Source organism: Argopecten irradians, chromosome 1 (genome assembly GCF_041381155.1).
Source record: "Argopecten irradians isolate NY chromosome 1, Ai_NY, whole genome shotgun sequence".
NCBI lineage: Eukaryota > Metazoa > Mollusca > Bivalvia > Pectinida > Pectinidae > Argopecten > Argopecten irradians.
Genome location: NC_091134.1, coordinates 1758809 through 1778649, shown reverse-complemented (window position 1 = coordinate 1778649; position 19841 = coordinate 1758809). Strand labels below are relative to the sequence as shown.

Sequence of the window (19841 nt, the reverse complement as noted above, 5' to 3'; positions counted from 1 at the left end):
TTTTCACACCCGGTGTTTGGGAATTTGATCGGTATTGCTATTAATACGACGATAGTTTGATAATATTTCAGATATTAATCCAAGTATTAACTGCATTAAAACGTCGTAGCAAGTATTTTTGTTTCCAGAGTAAAATACTAAACTTTGCGTCTAATCATATTATACTGACTGCGTAAACAAAACATGGCGGCCGAAAAGTAAAGCATGGTTTCTCCAACTGATCGTGAACTACAGGTACGTTACGTTCACAAATAAACATATTTGAAACTGTAAATGCCTTAAGTAGATGTTTTAGGTAATGATTGTATTGAGTTAGAATCCACGACTGCAGAAACGATCTGCATCAATGACGAATATCTTTGCCGATTCATGTAAAAAATGACAAGCCATACGAACACTAAAACGTGTTGAAACATATATCGGCGTATTTTGTTGAAAATAACCTCCAAGTTAATATGAGCACTATCCACAATTCGTAGTTATTGATAATTAAATTAAATCACACGTGAATTAACTTGAATTAAATGACAAAAATAACAAGCACACAAACAGTTATTTACTACGTGATTTTTTCTATTAAAAACAAACAATTTTGTACAAAGTCGGTGATGTAATTACATTGCTCAAATCCATTCATCCAGTCGAAAAAATGGTCAGAATCCCCCCTAAGTCTGGTGTCAAATAGTGTCGGGTGGGGTCTTAAGAAAAACAGTAAAAGTTGAATCATTCCATGGATCTTCACCGTCTCGGTCACGTCAAAGATAGGTCCACCGTATATGGATATTTTTTTGAAATTTGGTTGATGTACGATGGTCCAGAAAATATTTAAAGACTTTTTCCCGAGGGTATAGACGTTCAATGCTAACCCTGCCCAGACAAAACGCCCATATTTGATTATTTTTCTTATACGTCTTGTACTTGTATTGACACATCATGTGTAGTGTGAGTCACAGCTGTTTATGACGTCATAACAATTGCATGTGATTTGATTGTTCTACACACGGACAATGGACATTTTCAATTGTTGTGACATCCAGTGATAAATCTATGTTTTGACAATGATGGGACAATTTGTGGTAATTGAGTCAAAACTATGTAAGTTTGAGTTTTGCAAAATAAAATAAAATAATTTTCCTACCTACCGACCCATTCTGAAAATTCCAGGTCGGAAAAGGGCAAACCAACATTATTTTAAGTCTGGCCACATACAGATCTAGAGGGACCATGGAGCGCGGACAAAAAGCAATTTAAATAGTCAACAACAATCAGATAAAAATAAATAGTGAAATCCTTTATATGGACCCCTTCAGACTTTGCATTAACAGAACTTCTAGTAACCAAAATGTTTTTAGCATTGGTTGATGGCAGCAAATGGGCCCATTATTTTTCAGTTTTCACAGCTGCTGGACATTTCTTGCCTACTCTTTGGACAAATATTGCAAAGGCATATTCACAAATAAAGCTTAGTGCTTAAACTGAAACAGTTAATTCAATTTTAGATTCCAATTTTATGTCTTATTTTAGATGTATGGAATCTAAAGGAATTAGCTAATTCCCTATTCTAACATTGAGTGAGGATGAAAATCCAATCATTTACCTGGATCAACCATTTCTGAACTGCTATGGGGGAAAATCAAAGCATACTGATTCAATATTACATCATAGAGTTCTTTAGGGGCTTTAAAAGTTTAACTTCTGCAAGGTCATAGAAGCATTGAGCTAACAATCAAATTCTTGTTCTCAGCTCATATTTTCTGTTAACAGGAATATCAATGCATAATGTCTGGAATACACATTCAAAAGAAGTGAGCTGAAAGCAAAAACTAAATATTAAACATTGACTTTGAGGCTGTAGAATTTAGGAGCTGCATCATATGTTTAGCAAAGTAGTTTCACTAACCCTCCTTTCCCTGGGTTACTAGTTTGAACCCCAATATTAAACTCACTACCTATTTTCTTTAATTTTGCTGGTTTCAAAAAAATACAATATGAATTAAGACATGGTAATTTTTTATCATCTGATAATGACTAAACCTGGTATTCTGCTTTCCAATGTACAGATACTGTCCTCTATTTCAGTCTGGCCTGTAATGCTTTGACATCCCGGAGGTGTTGCAGACTCACTAAGGGGCAGAACACATCAGTGTGAGGGTCAGGTCAGTACCGGTGGGTCATTCTACAGAAATTGACAATTTTAAGCATAGCTAAATGGAAATTTAAAACTTGAAGAAAATCAATTGCTTTTGTCACAGTAGAAGGAATACATTGAATTTAATTAAAAAAAAGGCCTGTATCACAGTTTTCAAAAATTAATTTTGACTTAATACAAATTATGTTATGCAAGGTCAGTAAAAATATCATTCCTGTTACTGCTTTTTAAATGACGAGAGAAATTATTCAGATAACACCATATATAATCATTATACCGTTTTAGTGTTTTTCATGAAATGTCAACATAACTTATTAAAGGATACCAAAAGAGCTCAATTAAAATAGATATAATGTCAATTTTTAATCATTCTTATGTTAGAAATTGATTTTAAATTGAAAATTAGCATGTTACATTTAGGATATTTTTGATAAATAATTGTCAAATGGTTGATAAAAAGCATATAGATTGTAAATTTTGTTATCTTTTTGCAATAAATGAAAAAGCCACAGAATCACAGACTGGGGCAGAACACATCAGATATCATTATAGATGTTACAGACTGGGGCAGAACACATCAGTGTGAGGATTGGGTCAGTGGTATCATTATAGATGTTACGACTGGGGCAGAACATCAGTGTGAGGATTGGGCAGGATTGATGTACAGACTGGGGCAGAACACATCAGTGTGAGTTGGGTCAGTGGTATCATTATAGATGTTACAGACTGGGGCAGAACACATCAGTGTGAGGATTGGGTCAGTGGTATCATTATAGATGTTACAGACTGGGGCAGAACACATCAGTGTGAGGATGAGTGATTTATAGATGGGTCAGTGTGAGGATAGATCATTATAGATGTACAGACTGGGCAGAACACATCAGTGTGAGGATTGGGTCAGATGTTACAGACTGGGGCAGAACACATCAGTGTGAGGATTGGGTCAGTGGTATCATTATAGATGTTACAGACTGGGGCAGAACACATCAGTGTGAGGATTGGGTCAGTGGTATCATTATAGATGTTACAGACTGGGGCAGAACACATCAGTGTGAGGATTGGGTCAGTGGTATCATTATAGATGTTACAGACTGGGGCAGAACACATCAGTGTGAGGATTGGGTCAGTGTATCATATAATAAGATGTTATTGGGGCAGAACACATCAGTGTGAGGATTGGGTCAGTGGTATCATTATAGATGTTACAGACTGGGGCAGAACACATCAGTGTGAGGATTGGGTCAGTGGTATCATTATAGATGTTACAGACTGGGGCAGAACACATCAGTGTGAGGATTGGGTCAGTGGTATCATTATAGATGTTACAGACTGGGGCAGAACACATCAGTGTGAGGATTGGGTCAGTGGTATCATTATAGATGTTACAGACTGGGGCAGAACACATCAGTGTGAGGATTGGGTCAGTGGTATCATTATAGATGTTACAGACTGGGGCAGAACACATCAGTGTGTGAGGATTGGGTCAGTGGTATCATTATAGATGTTACAGACTGGGGCAGAACACATCAGTGTGAGGATTGGGTCAGTGGTATCATTATAGATGTTACAGACTGGGGCAGAACACATCAGTGTGAGGATTGGGTCAGTGGTATCATTATAGATGTTACAGACTGGGGCAGAACACAATCAGTGTGAGGATTGGGTCAGTGGTATCATTATAGATGTTACAGACTGGGGCAGAACACATCAGTGTGAGGATTGGGTCAGTGGTATCATTATAGATGTTACAGACTGGGGCAGAACACATCAGTGTGAGGATTGGTCAGGATTGGGTCAGTGGGCAGAACACATTATAGATGTTCACAGACTGGGGCAGAACACATCAGTGTGAGGATTGGGTCAGTGGTATCATTATAGATGTTACAGACTGGGGCAGAACACATCAGTGTGAGGATTGGGTCAGTGGTATCATTATAGATGTTACAGACTGGGGCAGAACACATCAGTGTGAGGATTGGGTCAGTGGTATCATTATAGATGTTACAGACTGGGGCAGAACACATCAGTGTGAGGATTGGGTCAGTGGTATCATTATAGATGTTACAGACTGGGGCAGAACACATCAGTGTGAGGATTGGGTCAGTGGTATCATTATAGATGTTACAGACTGGGGCAGAACACATCAGTGTGAGGATTGGGTCAGTGGTATCATTATAGATGTTACAGACTGGGGCAGAACACATCAGTGTGAGGATTGGGTCAGTGGTATCATTATAGATGTTACAGACTGGGGCAGAACACATCAGTGTGAGGATTGGGTCAGTGGTATCATTATAGATGTTACAGACTGGGGCAGAACACATCAGTGTGAGGATTGGGTCAGTGGTATCATTATAGATGTTACAGACTGGGGCAGAACACATCAGTGTGAGGATTGGGTCAGTGGTATCATTATAGATGTTACAGACTGGGGCAGAACACATCAGTGTGAGGATTGGGTCAGTGGTATCATTATAGATGTTACAGACTGGGGCAGAAACACATCAGTGTGAGGATTGGGTCAGTGGTATCATTATAGATGTTACAGACTGGGGCAGAACACATCAGTGTGAGGATTGGGTCAGTGGTATCATTATAGATGTTACAGACTGGGGCAGAACACATCAGTGTGAGGATTGGGTCAGTGGTATCATTATAGATGTTACAGACTGGGAACACATCAGTGTGAGAATTGGTCAGTGGTATCATTTAGATGTTACAGACTGGAGAAACATCAGTGTGAGGATTGGGTCAGTGGTATCATTATAGATGTTACAGACTGGGGCAGAACACATCAGTGTGAGGATTGGGTCAGTGGTATCATTATAGATGTTACAGACTGGGGCAGAACACATCAGTGTGAGGATTGGGTCAGTGGTATCATTATAGATGTTACAGACTGGGGCAGAACACATCAGTGTGAGGATTGGAGTCAGTGGTATCATTTAGATGTTACAGACTGGGGCAGAACACATCAGTGTGAGGATTGGGTCAGTGGTATCATTATAGATGTTACAGACTGGGGCAGAACACATCAGTGTGAGGATTGGGTCAGTGGTATCATTATAGATGTTACAGACTGGGGCAGAACACATCAGTGTGAGGATTGGGTCAGTGGTATCATTATAGATGTTACAGACTGGGGCAGAACACATCAGTGTGAGAGGATTGGGTCAGTGGTATCATTATAGATGTTACAGACTGGGGCAGAACACATCAGTGTGAGGATTGGGTCAGTGGTATCATTATAGATGTTACAGACTGGGGCAGAACACATCAGTGTGAGGATTGGGTCAGTGGTATCATTATAGATGTTACAGACTGGGGCAGAACACATCAGTGTGAGGATTGGGTCAGTGGTATCATTATAGATGTTACAGACTGGGGCAGAACACATCAGTGTGAGGATTGGGTCAGTGGTATCATTATAGATGTTACAGACTGGGGCAGAACACATCAGTGTGAGGATTGGGTCAGTGGTATCATTATAGATGTTACAGACTGGGGCAGAACACATCAGTGTGAGGATTGGGTCAGTGGTATCATTATAGATGTTACAGACTGGGGCAGAACACATCAGTGTGAGGATTGGGTCAGTGGTATCATTATAGATGTTACAGACTGGGGCAGAACACATCAGTGTGAGGATTGGGTCAGTGGTATCATTATAGATGTTACAGACTGGGGCAGAACACATCAGTGTGAGGATTGGGTCAGTGGTATCATTGTAGATGTTACAGACTGGGGCAGAACACATCAGTGTGAGGATTGGGTCAGTGGTATCATTATAGATGTTACAGACTGGGGCAGAACACATCAGTGTGAGGATTGGGTCAGTGGTATCATTATAGATGTTACAGACTGGGGCAGAACACATCAGTGTGAGGATTGGGTCAGTGGTATCATTATAGATGTTACAGACTGGGGCAGAACACATCAGTGTGAGGATTGGGTCAGTGGTATCATTATAGATGTTACAGACTGGGCAGAACACATCAGTGTGGGATTGGTCAGTGTATCATTATAGATGTTACAGACTGGGCAGAACACATCAGTGTGAGGATTGGGTCAGTGGTATCATTATAGATGTTACAGACTGGGCAGAACACATCAGTGTGAGGATTGGGTCAGTGGTATCATTATAGATGTTACAGACTGAGTCAGAACACATCAGTGTGAGGATTGGGTCAGTGGTATCATTATAGATGTTACAGACTGGGGCAGAACACATCAGTGTGAGGATTGGGTCAGTAGTATCATTATAGATGTTACAGACTGAGTAGAACACATCAGTGTGAGGATTGGGTCAGTGGTATCATTATAGATGTTACAGACTGGGGCAGAACACATCAGTGTGAGAATTGGGTCAGTGGTATCATTGTAGATGTTACAGACTGGGGCAGAACACATCAGTGTGAGGATTGGGTTAGTGGTATAACTTAGGAAATTTAGTGGAAAAGGACTTATTGTGCCTGAGTTCTAGAAGAATAAACTTCAACCAACAGTCAGTTTTTTACAAACAAATGCTAGCCTGCCACTTTTTATGAAAGTACTCAGGGGGTGTTTCAAATGTAGTAGTAGCATTATTATTCAAAGTTGTTATCTTGGGTTAAATTTCAAATTTTCTTGTTATTCAAGAACATTATCTTGAATATGGTTAATCTTTATTAATAATAATAGACAGCCATAAGCTCATATGAACAGTATATGATACATCCAAACCTTTCTGTTGAGGCCAACTTCTCGGTTATTTGAACAACTTAATGTAACTTAACATATATATGTTACACACATTTCTATTGCCTACAATTTTGAGGTTATTTTCCTATCAACTGAAAGTTTTGTACGCCGAACATTATGATGTCACAATGACATGAAAATTTTTAAAGCGGCACAGTCACTGACCAAACTAAATTATTGGCTAGATATTGATGCGTCACAACTCAATTTGTTTTATTGTAAAAGTAAGTAAACGCTTAATTAGAAAATCATTGAGTTATTCAGATTGAATTATAAGATTATTCTCAATAAAGAAAACAGGAAGGACATTCTTCATAGACACTTTGCCTTTATCTTTGTGTCTATGAAAAAAGAATGCCAGTCTGTTATTTTCCATAGATGCCTATATGACTTCATAAAGCCAAAAGATATTGAGGAATAATGATAGTTAATTACTAGAAAACTGGAACAGGCATATAATCTATCAATGGTCAAAATTTTACAAAAAATTGTGCTTTATTTCTAAAATTGCTTTCTGTGCCAATATTTATGCACTATTAGTACATGTATTGAGCTGCTACAGTTTGCAGCCAACATATATATGATCATATTGGTGAATTTCCCTGCAGGAGCAGTAATACATTTAAGCTTTACATCACACAGCTGTGACATAACGTCTTAAAGTCAGGACCAGGATTTGTAAAACAGCTTCCTGGACAAGACAGTGCAGTGCATATGATGCAGTGGTTGTACATGGCTGCCTCGAGGTGACACCAAGGTTTACAACTATACGGCAGCAATCACTAGGCCTTGTTCAGGCGTGTACAACAGTAGAGGAGTTTGTTGATGGAAAATCAATGTCTTTCCATTCAGCGCTCAGAAGCTACTATAATGTACTATTCACTTCCCAGCTATGACATCCATACATATGCATTCTGTGCTGCACAACTCTATATAACATTAGCATGGAATTTTTCTTATGTTGACTTCGAAACTTCAGGATCTGTATAATCACTGACCAGTACTTAAACTCTAATCAATGTTATGTTTAAATAAATCTTCATTTGTCATGATATAAATCCTATGGGAATTAGGGTTTTCCATATATTGATGTATGCAGTGGCCGAGTGGTTCATTTTTTTTTTTTTTTTGTTCTAACATATTTTATAATTACCACTAGCTTTTCACCTCTGAATCATGAGTACTTGTGAGGCAGCAGTCCTTAAAGAGACAATTCACTCAGGCAAATACTTTTACATAACCAATAAGCAAAATATAGCATAAATGTATTGTTCTACATTTCCTATGAAACATATAACGTAAAACATTGACAAATTCCACGACTTTGTTAAGTATTTTAATTAATATCGTTGAAATATCAAATCGTTGATCAATACGATTAAGCAGGTACAATATTAACTCTGTACCCATACCCGAGCCAAAGTCATGCACGTTAAACAAATGAACTACATAACCACTGAGAAGGTGATAAAATGATTTTTAGGCAAGACAATTCACCTAATAAGGTAAACACACTACTGTCAGAGCGATTTGAGCAGTTCTAGCCAAAAGTTGCATTACTTTACGAGCAAGGGACAGGGTTCGGCATATAAGAAGTTCGACCACAGTGTGTAATGGCGGACAGCGAGCAAGTTTGAATATTTCACACACGTGTCACTACCATAGGCGTTTCAGGCATATCACAGTAAAACTGACTGAATTCTAATTTCCATTAGAACTTGTTTTATCTGATATATATACAAATTTTAATGTTCTCTTGGACTGAATTGTCCCTTTAAATGACTATAGGTCATCCAGACCCTTCTGGTCAGATGACCAAAAAATAGATTTAAAACGTCTTTTAAGATCTATCATTTTCAATGTTTTATAATCATAAGTATCAGCATGTGGAAGAAAATGGCAGGTTTATGAACTGACACATATCTATAACTTTAATTTACCATTATTCTGAGGAGTGATTTCCAGATTTGACCAGACCATAATTTTCAAACTTAAATGTATAAGGGGAGATAACCTAATATTAGAATTCTGCTGAGAATTAAAATCTAATCAGTAAATTAGGATCTGGTGCCAAGCAGACTGTCATAAGAGTATCAGAATCATTTTGGCTAAAACATAAATGGTCAGAGTTATAAATTAAGTTAAAATGCAATGAGAACTTTCTGACAAGTAGCGTTTTGAAGGAATTTTCCTCTATTACCCCTATTGGGCCTGCCCCTCCTGCCCCAGGGGGGGGTCAGAGCCATCATTTATACAAAATTTGTTTACATTCACCCTAAGATGTTTCTGATCAAATTTGGTCAAAATCCAATAAAAAAAACCTTCAGGACTAGTAGCGTTTGAAGGAATTTTTCTCGCCCTGCCCCTCCTCCCCCAGGGGGATCAGAGCCATAATTTATACAAACTCTGTTCCCCTCCCCCCAAAGATGTCCCCCAAAGGATGTTTCTGGCCAAATTTGGTAAGAATTCATGCAGAACTCTATTATTTGTAGCGTTTTAAAGGAAATGTTGATGGACGGACGCCAGACCATGACATTTAAGCTCACCAGCCCTTCATGCCAGTCGAGCTAATAATGCAGTACTAAGCATGCATCAATTTCTTTTACTAATTGAACCTAACAATGTTTAATCAAACAATCAATATTAATCATTAATGGATTTGTCAAATGCATATGCATGGACAAATCAGATTTGACAATTAAGGGGGGTGGATTAATTAATACCCTATACCTAATCATCAGAACTTAAACAGTTTTTTGTTTGTTTTTAATATATCTAAAAATTCAAATTAATACAAAATAAGCCTTAATAATATTAATTACTTATGTACATACAATCTACTTAAAATTCAATTAAACATCAAATTTTAATTAGATTGATGGACATATTATCATGAAATATTACTGTATGCACTATTCTCTCATTTGACATGGGTGTAATACTGGCTGGTCCAATGAATTCATGTCACCTGAGGCTGTATCATGGATACCCATGTAAATTACGTGCAGCCTGGTGATGTCACAGTGCCCACAAAATCACAATTTTGCGGTAAAATTTAGACTTTTTCCAGAAACTAAGCTGGTTTAACTATAAAAGATGTAAACAACCGGATATATATTGAAAATATCAAATATGAAGAATTGACTTGCAGTCACATTTTTTTTTTTTAAATGGCAGAATTTCATACAGGGTTACAGACTTGTAAAATTGCAATAAAACATTGAGGTACATTATATTCATATGAGAGAAAAAATTACATATCATATTAATAACATCTATAACCTGTAACTGATAGAGATCGGGTTATATCTCAGTCGAGGGACGAGGGCTAAGATTTTGTAACATGATCCCAACCGAGGCCTTAGCCAAGGCTGGGATGATACAAAATCTTTTAACCCGAGACTGAAATAATCCTATCTTGATCATTTACAGGTAATTGATTTTTTTCTCACACCTCTAAGATATAACAAGACATCTATACATATGTAGATGCGCTCAGACTGTAAAATTAAAAGCTAAATAAGCATTTCATCTGCGCTTCAAATTCAGTAATTCCACATAAAACTATTTAGTTTCGAAGAAAACCGATGATAGATCAGTACAAACTGTTTTAATAAGTAACAAGAGTATATAATGAAACAAATTTTAAAGACGTATAAACACTATATACTGGGCCTTGAAGTTGGAGAGTATATAGAGTATTTGCTCTCATCAAACCTGTAAACTAAGAAGAAGAATTTTCTGAAATTTTAGTCATTTTGACCCTGTTTGCTCCCGCCCCTCTGGTTCCCCAGTGGGTCAGCAAGGACCAATATGGATGTTTAAATGCTATATCTCAGGTTAATAATTCTAATCAAGTTTGACTCATTTCCTATGAAAATTGAGCAAATAATATTCATAAATGTGTTTTTCGTATATAAACTATAGTAAACTTGACTCCCTCCCCAGGGATTAAGTGAGACCCCAGGGTTATATAAGTCATAATTCTTATAAAACACCTGAAGACCTTTCCATCTATTAAGAGTATTAATATTTGATTTTACCATTTCCAGAATTTTAGAAGATTTTTGAAGTTTTAGCCTATTTGACCTTTCTTGGCCCCGCCCCTCTGCCCCCAGGGGGTCAGCCAGGACCAATATGGATATTATGTTAAAATGCTATCTCAGGCTAATAATTCTAACCAAGTTTGACTCATTTCCTATATATATATATGAAAATTGAGCAAAAAATGCTTATAAATGTGTTTTCCCTATATAAACTATAGTAAACTTGATCCCCTTCCCAGGGGGAAATGTGAGACCCCAGGGTCATATAATTCACAATTTTAGACCTTTCTATCTATGTAAGTATTTGATTCTACCGTTCCAAGAATTTCAGAAGAATTTAAGATTTTAAAGTATTAGACTATTTGACCCCTTTTGACTCCACTCGTAAGGGCCCTGGGGGTCAGTCATAGAATATTTGTTAATAAGATTTAATGGCCATCTCATACTGATAATTCTGACAACATTTGACTCATTTCCTATTACAAATGACCAAATAATGCTTAAAAATGTGTTTTCCCTATATAAACTATAGTAAATTTAACTCAACCCCTCTCCAGGGGGAAACAAGAGACCGCAGGGTCATATAATTCACAATTTTTTGTATAGGACCTAAGACCTTTCTATCTATGAATCGTATTTGATTGTATCACATCTGTGAGTAGAGAAGAAGATTTTTGAAATTTTAGTCAAATTTACCCTTTTTACCCCTCCCATGGGGGTGCATGGGGACCATATATAATTCACAATTTTGGTTGACCGCCTATACCAAGAAGGTTTGTGCAAAATTTCATTGAAATTGCTTCAGCAGTTTTGGAGATGAAGTCAAAAATGTAAATTGTTTACGGACATACGATGCACGATGGACGACGCACGACACACGATGGAAGACGCACGACGCACGATGGACGGCTACGGACAAAAGGCGATTAGAATAGGTCACTTGACCTAAAAACAACAACCAAACAATGCATTCATAGTAAATGACAAAATGCACATATTTCTAATAATATAGATTATCTGAAGCATATGACGGCACCGATTCGAGAGTATGATGTCACATGTGCTGACTGTTTATAATAACATGTAAAGGGAAAAATTCTGCAAAAAATCATGTAAAGGTACCAGACAGATCGGACGAGATAGAAAATCTAGCACAGCTGCGTATCAATGTGAGATATTTCCCTGTACAAGGTGTGAGAAGATTTATTATACAATATGTCCATTCTACTCGAAGAGAGCATCATTGATTGTTTTATTTACATGTAAAGATATATTTTAGTACTCTAGCTCCATTTTTTTCCCAGCATTCTGTATAAAATTTTAATGCTTCTAAAATTGTTGCTTCCGCTTTTTTTTACTGGGCCCCGCTTTCATTTTAACATGTGTTTCAACACGCTAAAGGCTATTTTTTTTGGTAAAATAGTTTCTCACTTATATATGATTAATTACAACATATATATTAAACTCTAAATCATTTAAATATTCCTGTATATTTTTTTCTTTCTTTCTCTCTCTTACATTATTTTAAATAAACAGTTGATAAAAATTTATCTTAATAATACATGTATGCACTGTATCTGGGTGTTTTCTTCAATTTAAGTTACTTTAACGTAAATTACAAACAAGCTCTTTGACAGAAACAACAAACTCGACCCCGTATCTAGGCTTAAACTAATTTGAAAACCAAATTTTTAAGTGAAATTCAGAGGGAAATATAAACACCGAATTTGAACTTTTCATATGTTATCAAATCTAAATAGTTCACCGATGTAATTATGCATGCACATGGTTATATTTCTACTTGCATAAATAAATTGAATTCAATCTTTAAAATCAAATTTCACGATGCAGCTGCACATTCATTTTGCACTATATTACTTCTGAGATGGCGCGAGACTGAGTGACAGCTTATTTAAAGCTGCACGTGAAAAATTAAAATCAAAATAAATGATATACACAGAGTGTTGATAATCAAATCTTACAAAATATTCAAGAAATTAAAGTTAAACTTACCACGCCACATGATTTCGCCAAATATGTCCTAAATTAGTCGATTTATATCAGTCTAGCCGTCTCTCTAACCATCTTGCGGAAATCAAAACATTATTGATATCCGGGTCTTCGTTGCCACTTATAGCATTAATAATGTTTCTGGAATTTCGGTAAGTTTGCCTTGGATATATCTGATGACGAAATATGAATAATGTTAGACAGCTTCTTCTATTTTGTTATCTTGTATTTGAAACAATAACTATTTTATCTAAAAAATAAATAAAAGTTTTCTAGTATATTAGGTGTGTGGATCGTCTCCCTTAGATTGCACTCTCCTGTGCGATGGTTCTTTTTGCCTAGACTACAACGTATTCTTAGCAGATTTTTTTATATAACGTTAGGCCTATATCGGGATGACGTATTTGGCGCCCATTTCGAAAACACGTCCTTTTTTCTATTTGAGAGCAGCCTAGGTTTTACCGGTTTTTCTTAAATTGTTGTTCCTTAAAGACGCTCCACCGCTGAGAAATGGTATTTATTCACTAGCCTATCAAAAACAGCAGCAGACGATTTAGTATTTTTCTTCAGTTACAAAAGTTAGTTACTATACACCACCATCGTTGAAAAGTTTGAGCTTCTAATTTTATTTCAAGTTAAAAAATATCAAAAATAATTAATTGCATCCCGAAAAAATTCCCTGACACTATATATATGCTATTTGGAATGTGATATACTGATTGCGCATGCACCAGGGAAATTATTGTTATATATCAAGGACGTATATGAGAAGGATAAGTCATACTGGGTTTTGGAGAAGTCCAAGGCAGGCGCTTTTGTGTTTGTGCACTGAGCGTGACGTTGGGCGACGACTAATTTTCGTTTGATATCCGCCGGCGCAGCCTTTGATGTAGCTTACAGGTGCGAGGGTTACTGTCTTACTTTCGGAAGCGGGGCCGTCATTTCATTTCATTTTTTTAACGAAAATTTAAGACATATCCTCTAAATATTCCGTCTTTAAAGCCAGTTATAAACGTCGTGAAATTTAATAAACTTTACAATGGTGTTTCGTTTGACTCGATAAGACAAGTATTTGTTGAGAAAAACGGTTTTTATTCCCGGTTCATAGGCGTCTCGCGTGGTGTTTTGTAATGCAAAGAGACAGACACGAATTCTTCTCACTTATAAATCCTTGTTATATATCTATATATATTTTTATATTTATTTATTTTTTTTTTTTTTTTGCGTTAACTAGACATATATCTACACGGTTAAACACCAATTATTGTTCAAATAATAAATATCATTTATGCTCTGTCGGCGGTGGACCATCTTTAAATCATCGGTGTAGCTGTAAATCTTTACTAGATTCCTGGTAATTAAAATATTAATTATTAATGTGTGAAATGATACATGTACCATTTTGTAACTTAGTTTTTACATTAAAAATGTTAAATTGAACACTTATTTTTTAATCTAAAGTATTGAAAAATAACATATTGTACTATTTTCATGTATGCATGTACATTTGTATTTGTAGGTTTATACTACATGTACATGTAATTTCGATTGATTTGTATTCTGCTTAAAGGATTTGTGCAGTCAAAAAATGATAATTTTAGTTTATTCTGGAAATGGCTTTATTAGCACGTGTAGAACTTCTCCGTGCCGCGCGCGACCGGAATAACCTGTAAGGGTCCAAAATTCTGACCGTCCTATTATGCATATTTTCTAGCTCTAAACCGTGTGACGTCATAATAGTCCGTGGCTTATAGCTGTACTATAACTGATGTGCTATCACTTACATCGAAGGTCACAGGAAAAGCCGATCAACGATTTTCTGTGGTTACTTTTGAGTGAAGATAATCGTACAATAACTTTGGCTCGAATGTAAATAGAAACTCTAATTTATGCTCCTATAGCAGGTATCTTCGTGTAATTATGAAAGAAAATCCACACAATAATAAAAGTTTCGGATTTTTTTTTGTCGAGAAGTTCAGCAACGAATAAGCTTTAATTAGATAATATTTTCCTGTAGTCTGTATCTTTGATACATTGTGAATTACAAAGTTTGTGACTGTAAAATGAAACTTGACGTAACAATTTAAGAAATCCTTGATTAAGGTATTGACGTACGTACACACCGATAATTGATCATTACAAACATTGTGTTGTGTGTTGCTAACCGAATAAATTGAGATACATTTATTAAAATACCGTAAAACGTTTCAACATCTGGTAGAAAGAATTTATTTTTGATAATATCAAAGATATAAATAATAATATTGAGATATTAAGCAAAACAAACTATTTTTCAGACCGTGCGGTCGCTTTCAGTTTTTAATCGATATACGAGTAGATACTCCGATATAGATATATAATTAGCCATGCCTTTGGTTTGATGGTTATGTAATACCTGGACCAGGATGTTGTTTACCTGTACACAACGCCATAATGACTTATCCTTTTTAAAAGCTGTACATTCCTCATACGACCCATATATACCGTGGCTTGCTGCTGAATCTTTGTCCGATATTAAGACCATCTACTGTTCGTGTTTGCCGGTAACCAGTGTCCGCTCTGCTCTCTGACTTTTGACAACGCTGCAGTTCATCTTTGTTCTGAATGTACATTCTACGACACCCTAAGACAAACTTTCATGGAAGATATTCAATCTGAACTTGATCTTTCTAGAAATTGAAAATTTGGATCATTCCTCCTTCACCATTTAGGAGCCAGTACAGGAACCCACTTCATCAGTGCTGCAGACCAAAGACAATTCTTTATAAAGTCAATTCAATATGTTCCACGCGTCACGCGATGCCTTTTGTGAACCATTGAAGATAACCAACGTTACTGAACCGCGTGGCTATATAACTTATTCATAAGTTGTATATTCCAGCAGCGAGCTCCGACCTATTTAACTTTTATTTTAATTATTCTTTTCTTTAATTTTTTGTGGATTTGATTGTATTCAATATCCTCTAACGGGGGAAATAAAGCTTGATGATGATTACTTCGATATAGATATATAATTAGCCATGCCTTTGGTTTGATGGTTATGTAATACCTGGACCAGGATGTTGTTTACCTGTACACAACGCCATTCATCGAACTCACCTGTAATTACTTGGCCGCGGGCAATTTGCTATTCGTTGGACTATATCGGGTATTTGCTATTGTCTTACTGTCAATCAGGTTAGGACATCCGTTATTTGGATTGTGATTTGAATTATGGAAACCCCATACATCTATGCTCTAGGGTTTTTATTGTCATCTCAATTTTTTTAAAAATGAAGATGTAAAAGCAAATGGAAATAATATATCCCTGATCATACCTAGGAATATCTATTACATATATATATCGTACACAGGTAAAACAATAATGGAAGTTGATTTATTAAGAAACAAAAAATGGTTCTAAGAACTATTTCAACTAAAGATTTAACCTGAAAAATTATTCCAGTCTAGTACTGTAATTACGGAATCGTGGCATATAGCAATCTTCCGTAATTTCTAAGGTATTAGTAAAAATTCTAAGCATGCATTTTCACCGTTTCGAATGTTCATGTATAGTCATACAAGAAGGTTACAGCATTACCACACTAAATATACTTATTTAAATACCACTAAGTATATTTTTGAAAACGTACAAGATATTATATCTATTTATAATGCCTGTATACAAGTAATTTAATTTTTCATTTGAACACTATATGTGGTTACTTTTTGGATTATACGATAAATGTTCATATAATATCATACTATTAAATCTCGGTATGATATACAAAAGGATCGACAATGAATACACTATTTTAAGGATTTAGTATAATTTTGAAATTATGAATTTAAATCTACGCTTATAATGTAATTTAGAAACATATATCAGAAATATCATTGATGTATTTCTGCTTTTTAGTAAACGTTATGGATAAAGTTTCAAAGGCAACAATATAGATATACATATTATTTTCGGTATAAGTTCGGTTCTGTTACTCCAATATCACATAACTGATAACCGTCCACATTTTATTTTTACTCAAAAACTACCGTGTTTGCATCGTTATGGCAGAAGTTTGAAATAAACACACGGATTCTAGATAAGTTTTGGGATTTTACTCGTGAAAAGATAGTGTTACATCATACTGGTTTTTTTTTATTACACTGAAATTTACATAATATGCTATCTAAATCTCAGTCCAGACTGATCCGAACATCATTTTGATATCGCTATCAAATTGGACTGATTATCTAATCTAAAGTAAGATATATGCTTGTTTGAATGTTTGAAATGGTGTAAGTGGAATGTTTTGAAAAATATCGACATCATAAAGCTAGAATAACCATTTACTCGAAAAACTCAAATTGTAGATCTAACGTATACGTGTATGTGCTGTATAGATGTATAGTACTAGGCTTACCTTGCAATTGTGTAGCCGCGGACTACTGTGACATCACAGGACCACGTGACCGCCTAGCTCATTATCTCTGAACCGTAGTCGACACCACCCGTAAATCACGACCAAAACCAACCGATAGCGCTAAAAGCTAGGCGATTCGTTGGGTGGGACTTAAAGGCCCATTAACTTCCGGAGCAAAATATAAAGGTTTCTTAAAAAACATTAATAACATCAGAAAATGCATACCGATGACCTAAAATAAGGTTACGACACCAAACATATGCAAGATTTACTGCGTAATATATGAAAACGGTGGAGAGTCAATTCGCTGTTTTGCCGTCTGGCGCAGTGATAGTCAACTACCGCGCGGTATTTAGGATGACGGCGGGAATCATAATACGACCCGCGTTATGAAAATAAATATTTTATTTATTATAATCAAATTGTTCAGAAGGTGATGATTAATGTAGTATTAACGGTAAGTTAATAATTTTTAAGACTCTACAAAATTATCGATCTTGTTTTACATTCCCATTTTAAAAATTAAAAGCCGTTTCGGTAAGGTAGTGGGCCTTTAATTTTTCATTCCTCCGAAGCAATATCCTGACGTATTATCAAAAAAAAAAAAAAATGACTGCACAAATCCTTTAATGATGTACATGTTGACCGTGGGATTTTAGTAGGGGTACACACTGGACCATTCCTTGATAATGATTTAATTACCTTGATTTGTGGTACTCTGTGTCTGTATGACAGTGTTTAGGTTTATGGCTCCGTCCCCGTAGTCGAAGCCTCTTAATTGATGTTCGGCCGCTCGAAGGTTTCGCCACTCAGCTGGGGGTCCTTTATAGTGTCCCTGACTACGTACATTGTATACCTTACCCACGGTCATCATAAACTCATCCCTGATTACTTTCTAAATGTTTACTTGTATGTGTATCCGCGTCGGTTTGCCCGACTGCTCCGACAGGATCCTACAAGTTATGTCATAGATACGTTTGCCCAACTGGGCAATACATTATTGTAAGGAGTGAGAGAGAGTTCTGGGAGTTCGATTTTTGATGTTCTAGGTGTTGCTACGTTCGAATGTACTATAGATTGCTATGCCGAATACAGAAGTCAGGAAACTTTTTAACTGTGTTTGATAATTTATTCCCTCGACAACCCACGACTAATTCTTTTATAAAACTCGGGTATTGCGGCGGGTGTACTCGCGGGAAGGTACGAAGATACACACCGCGGTGGCTGTCCAAGACAGTCCACGACCGACGGTGAAAAACGCTACAAGATGTATTTTGTTAAATTGGTATCTTTGAGTGACCGCAGCTCAAAAACGAGCACACTGACAAATGTTGTTTTTTTTTATTCCATTTTCTTCTATGGTATGAACTCTAATTTCCAAAAATCTACATTGTATATGAAAAAAAAGTTTCATTTAAGAAAATTTTTTAAATGACTTCTCAGAGGTGTACTTTCTTAAAAACTGACATGGTACACGTAATGTCAAATGTACTCACATCTCTCATCTCGTGTCCGTTATTTTTTTATCCAATATACGTGTATCGACAGGATCGATCGAAGTAGGTCAATTACTATGTACATGTATATACATGTACATGTACGAGTCACAGGCGCACGCATTTTTGTTTTAATTAAGTTTTATTATACATAGATGTATTGGCAGAAACATATATACATAATAGTATATGTTTTTGGTATTGGTAATGTTTACGGAGGTGCCAATACATATTTATTTTTACCAAGAAATGTGATGCTGTCCGATTATTCTTTCAGTCTGCAAATGCCCGTGGTACGTGTGCAATGAAAAATGTAGGTGTAGATGCAAAATATAAAGACAAGACTAGGCGTATCTAAATCACACTTATCAAGGATTCATCTACGTTCTTGATTATACAATGTAAAAACATTCTTGATCCAAAACGATATAATATTAATTTGCACAAGTTTTGACTAAACTACGAAAGGCGATTGGGCTCATTTGGTAGAAGAAGAAAAACCCGCATTATTACGCCAAACTTTCATGTTTAACGAACTATCTGGTTTTTACTCGAAACGTACATTACTTATATACATACGTACCATTGTTAGCACATATTTCTGTAGTAATGAGGAAATATTCCACAACTTTCAAATAAAACGGTTTATTAAATGACCAATGTTGTAAAAACGTGTACATTTTTTGAAGTCAATATTATATCATTCATACATTCAACGAGCTGATAACGAACTTAAATAAAATAATATTGATACAAATAAAATTGAAAACGAATTTCAATATGATAATTTGTATATCGATATTGATTGAATCGATAACGATCTTCAATACAACAATATTGATATTGATAGAATTGAGTATGAACTTCAACATAAAAATATGTTCCAACAAATTGATAAGGAACTTCAATATAATAATAGTGATATTGATAGATTTGATTAATACTAAAATTGATATTGATAAAATTGATAACGAACTTCAGTGTAATAGTATATTGATAT

At 35.8% G+C, this 19841-nt stretch overlaps 1 protein-coding gene and 1 long non-coding RNA gene across 4 annotated transcripts in view; one reads left to right on the top strand and one right to left on the bottom strand.

Moving 5' to 3' along the window:
- LOC138314830 (uncharacterized) overlaps nt 1-13102 on the bottom strand; it is a 55930-nt gene extending 42828 nt beyond the window's left edge. The window contains exon 1 of the mRNA XM_069255414.1: nt 12949-13102. The gene's annotated coding sequence lies outside the window, so the exon portion shown is untranslated. The remainder of the gene's footprint in view (nt 1-12948) is intronic.
- LOC138314854 (uncharacterized) overlaps nt 1-19841 on the top strand; it is a 36134-nt gene that overhangs the window by 12387 nt on the left and 3906 nt on the right. For all 3 annotated transcript variants that reach the window (XR_011207428.1, XR_011207427.1, XR_011207429.1), the window contains exon 2: nt 2080-2156. This is a non-coding gene — a long non-coding RNA (uncharacterized lncRNA). The remainder of the gene's footprint in view (nt 1-2079; nt 2157-19841) is intronic.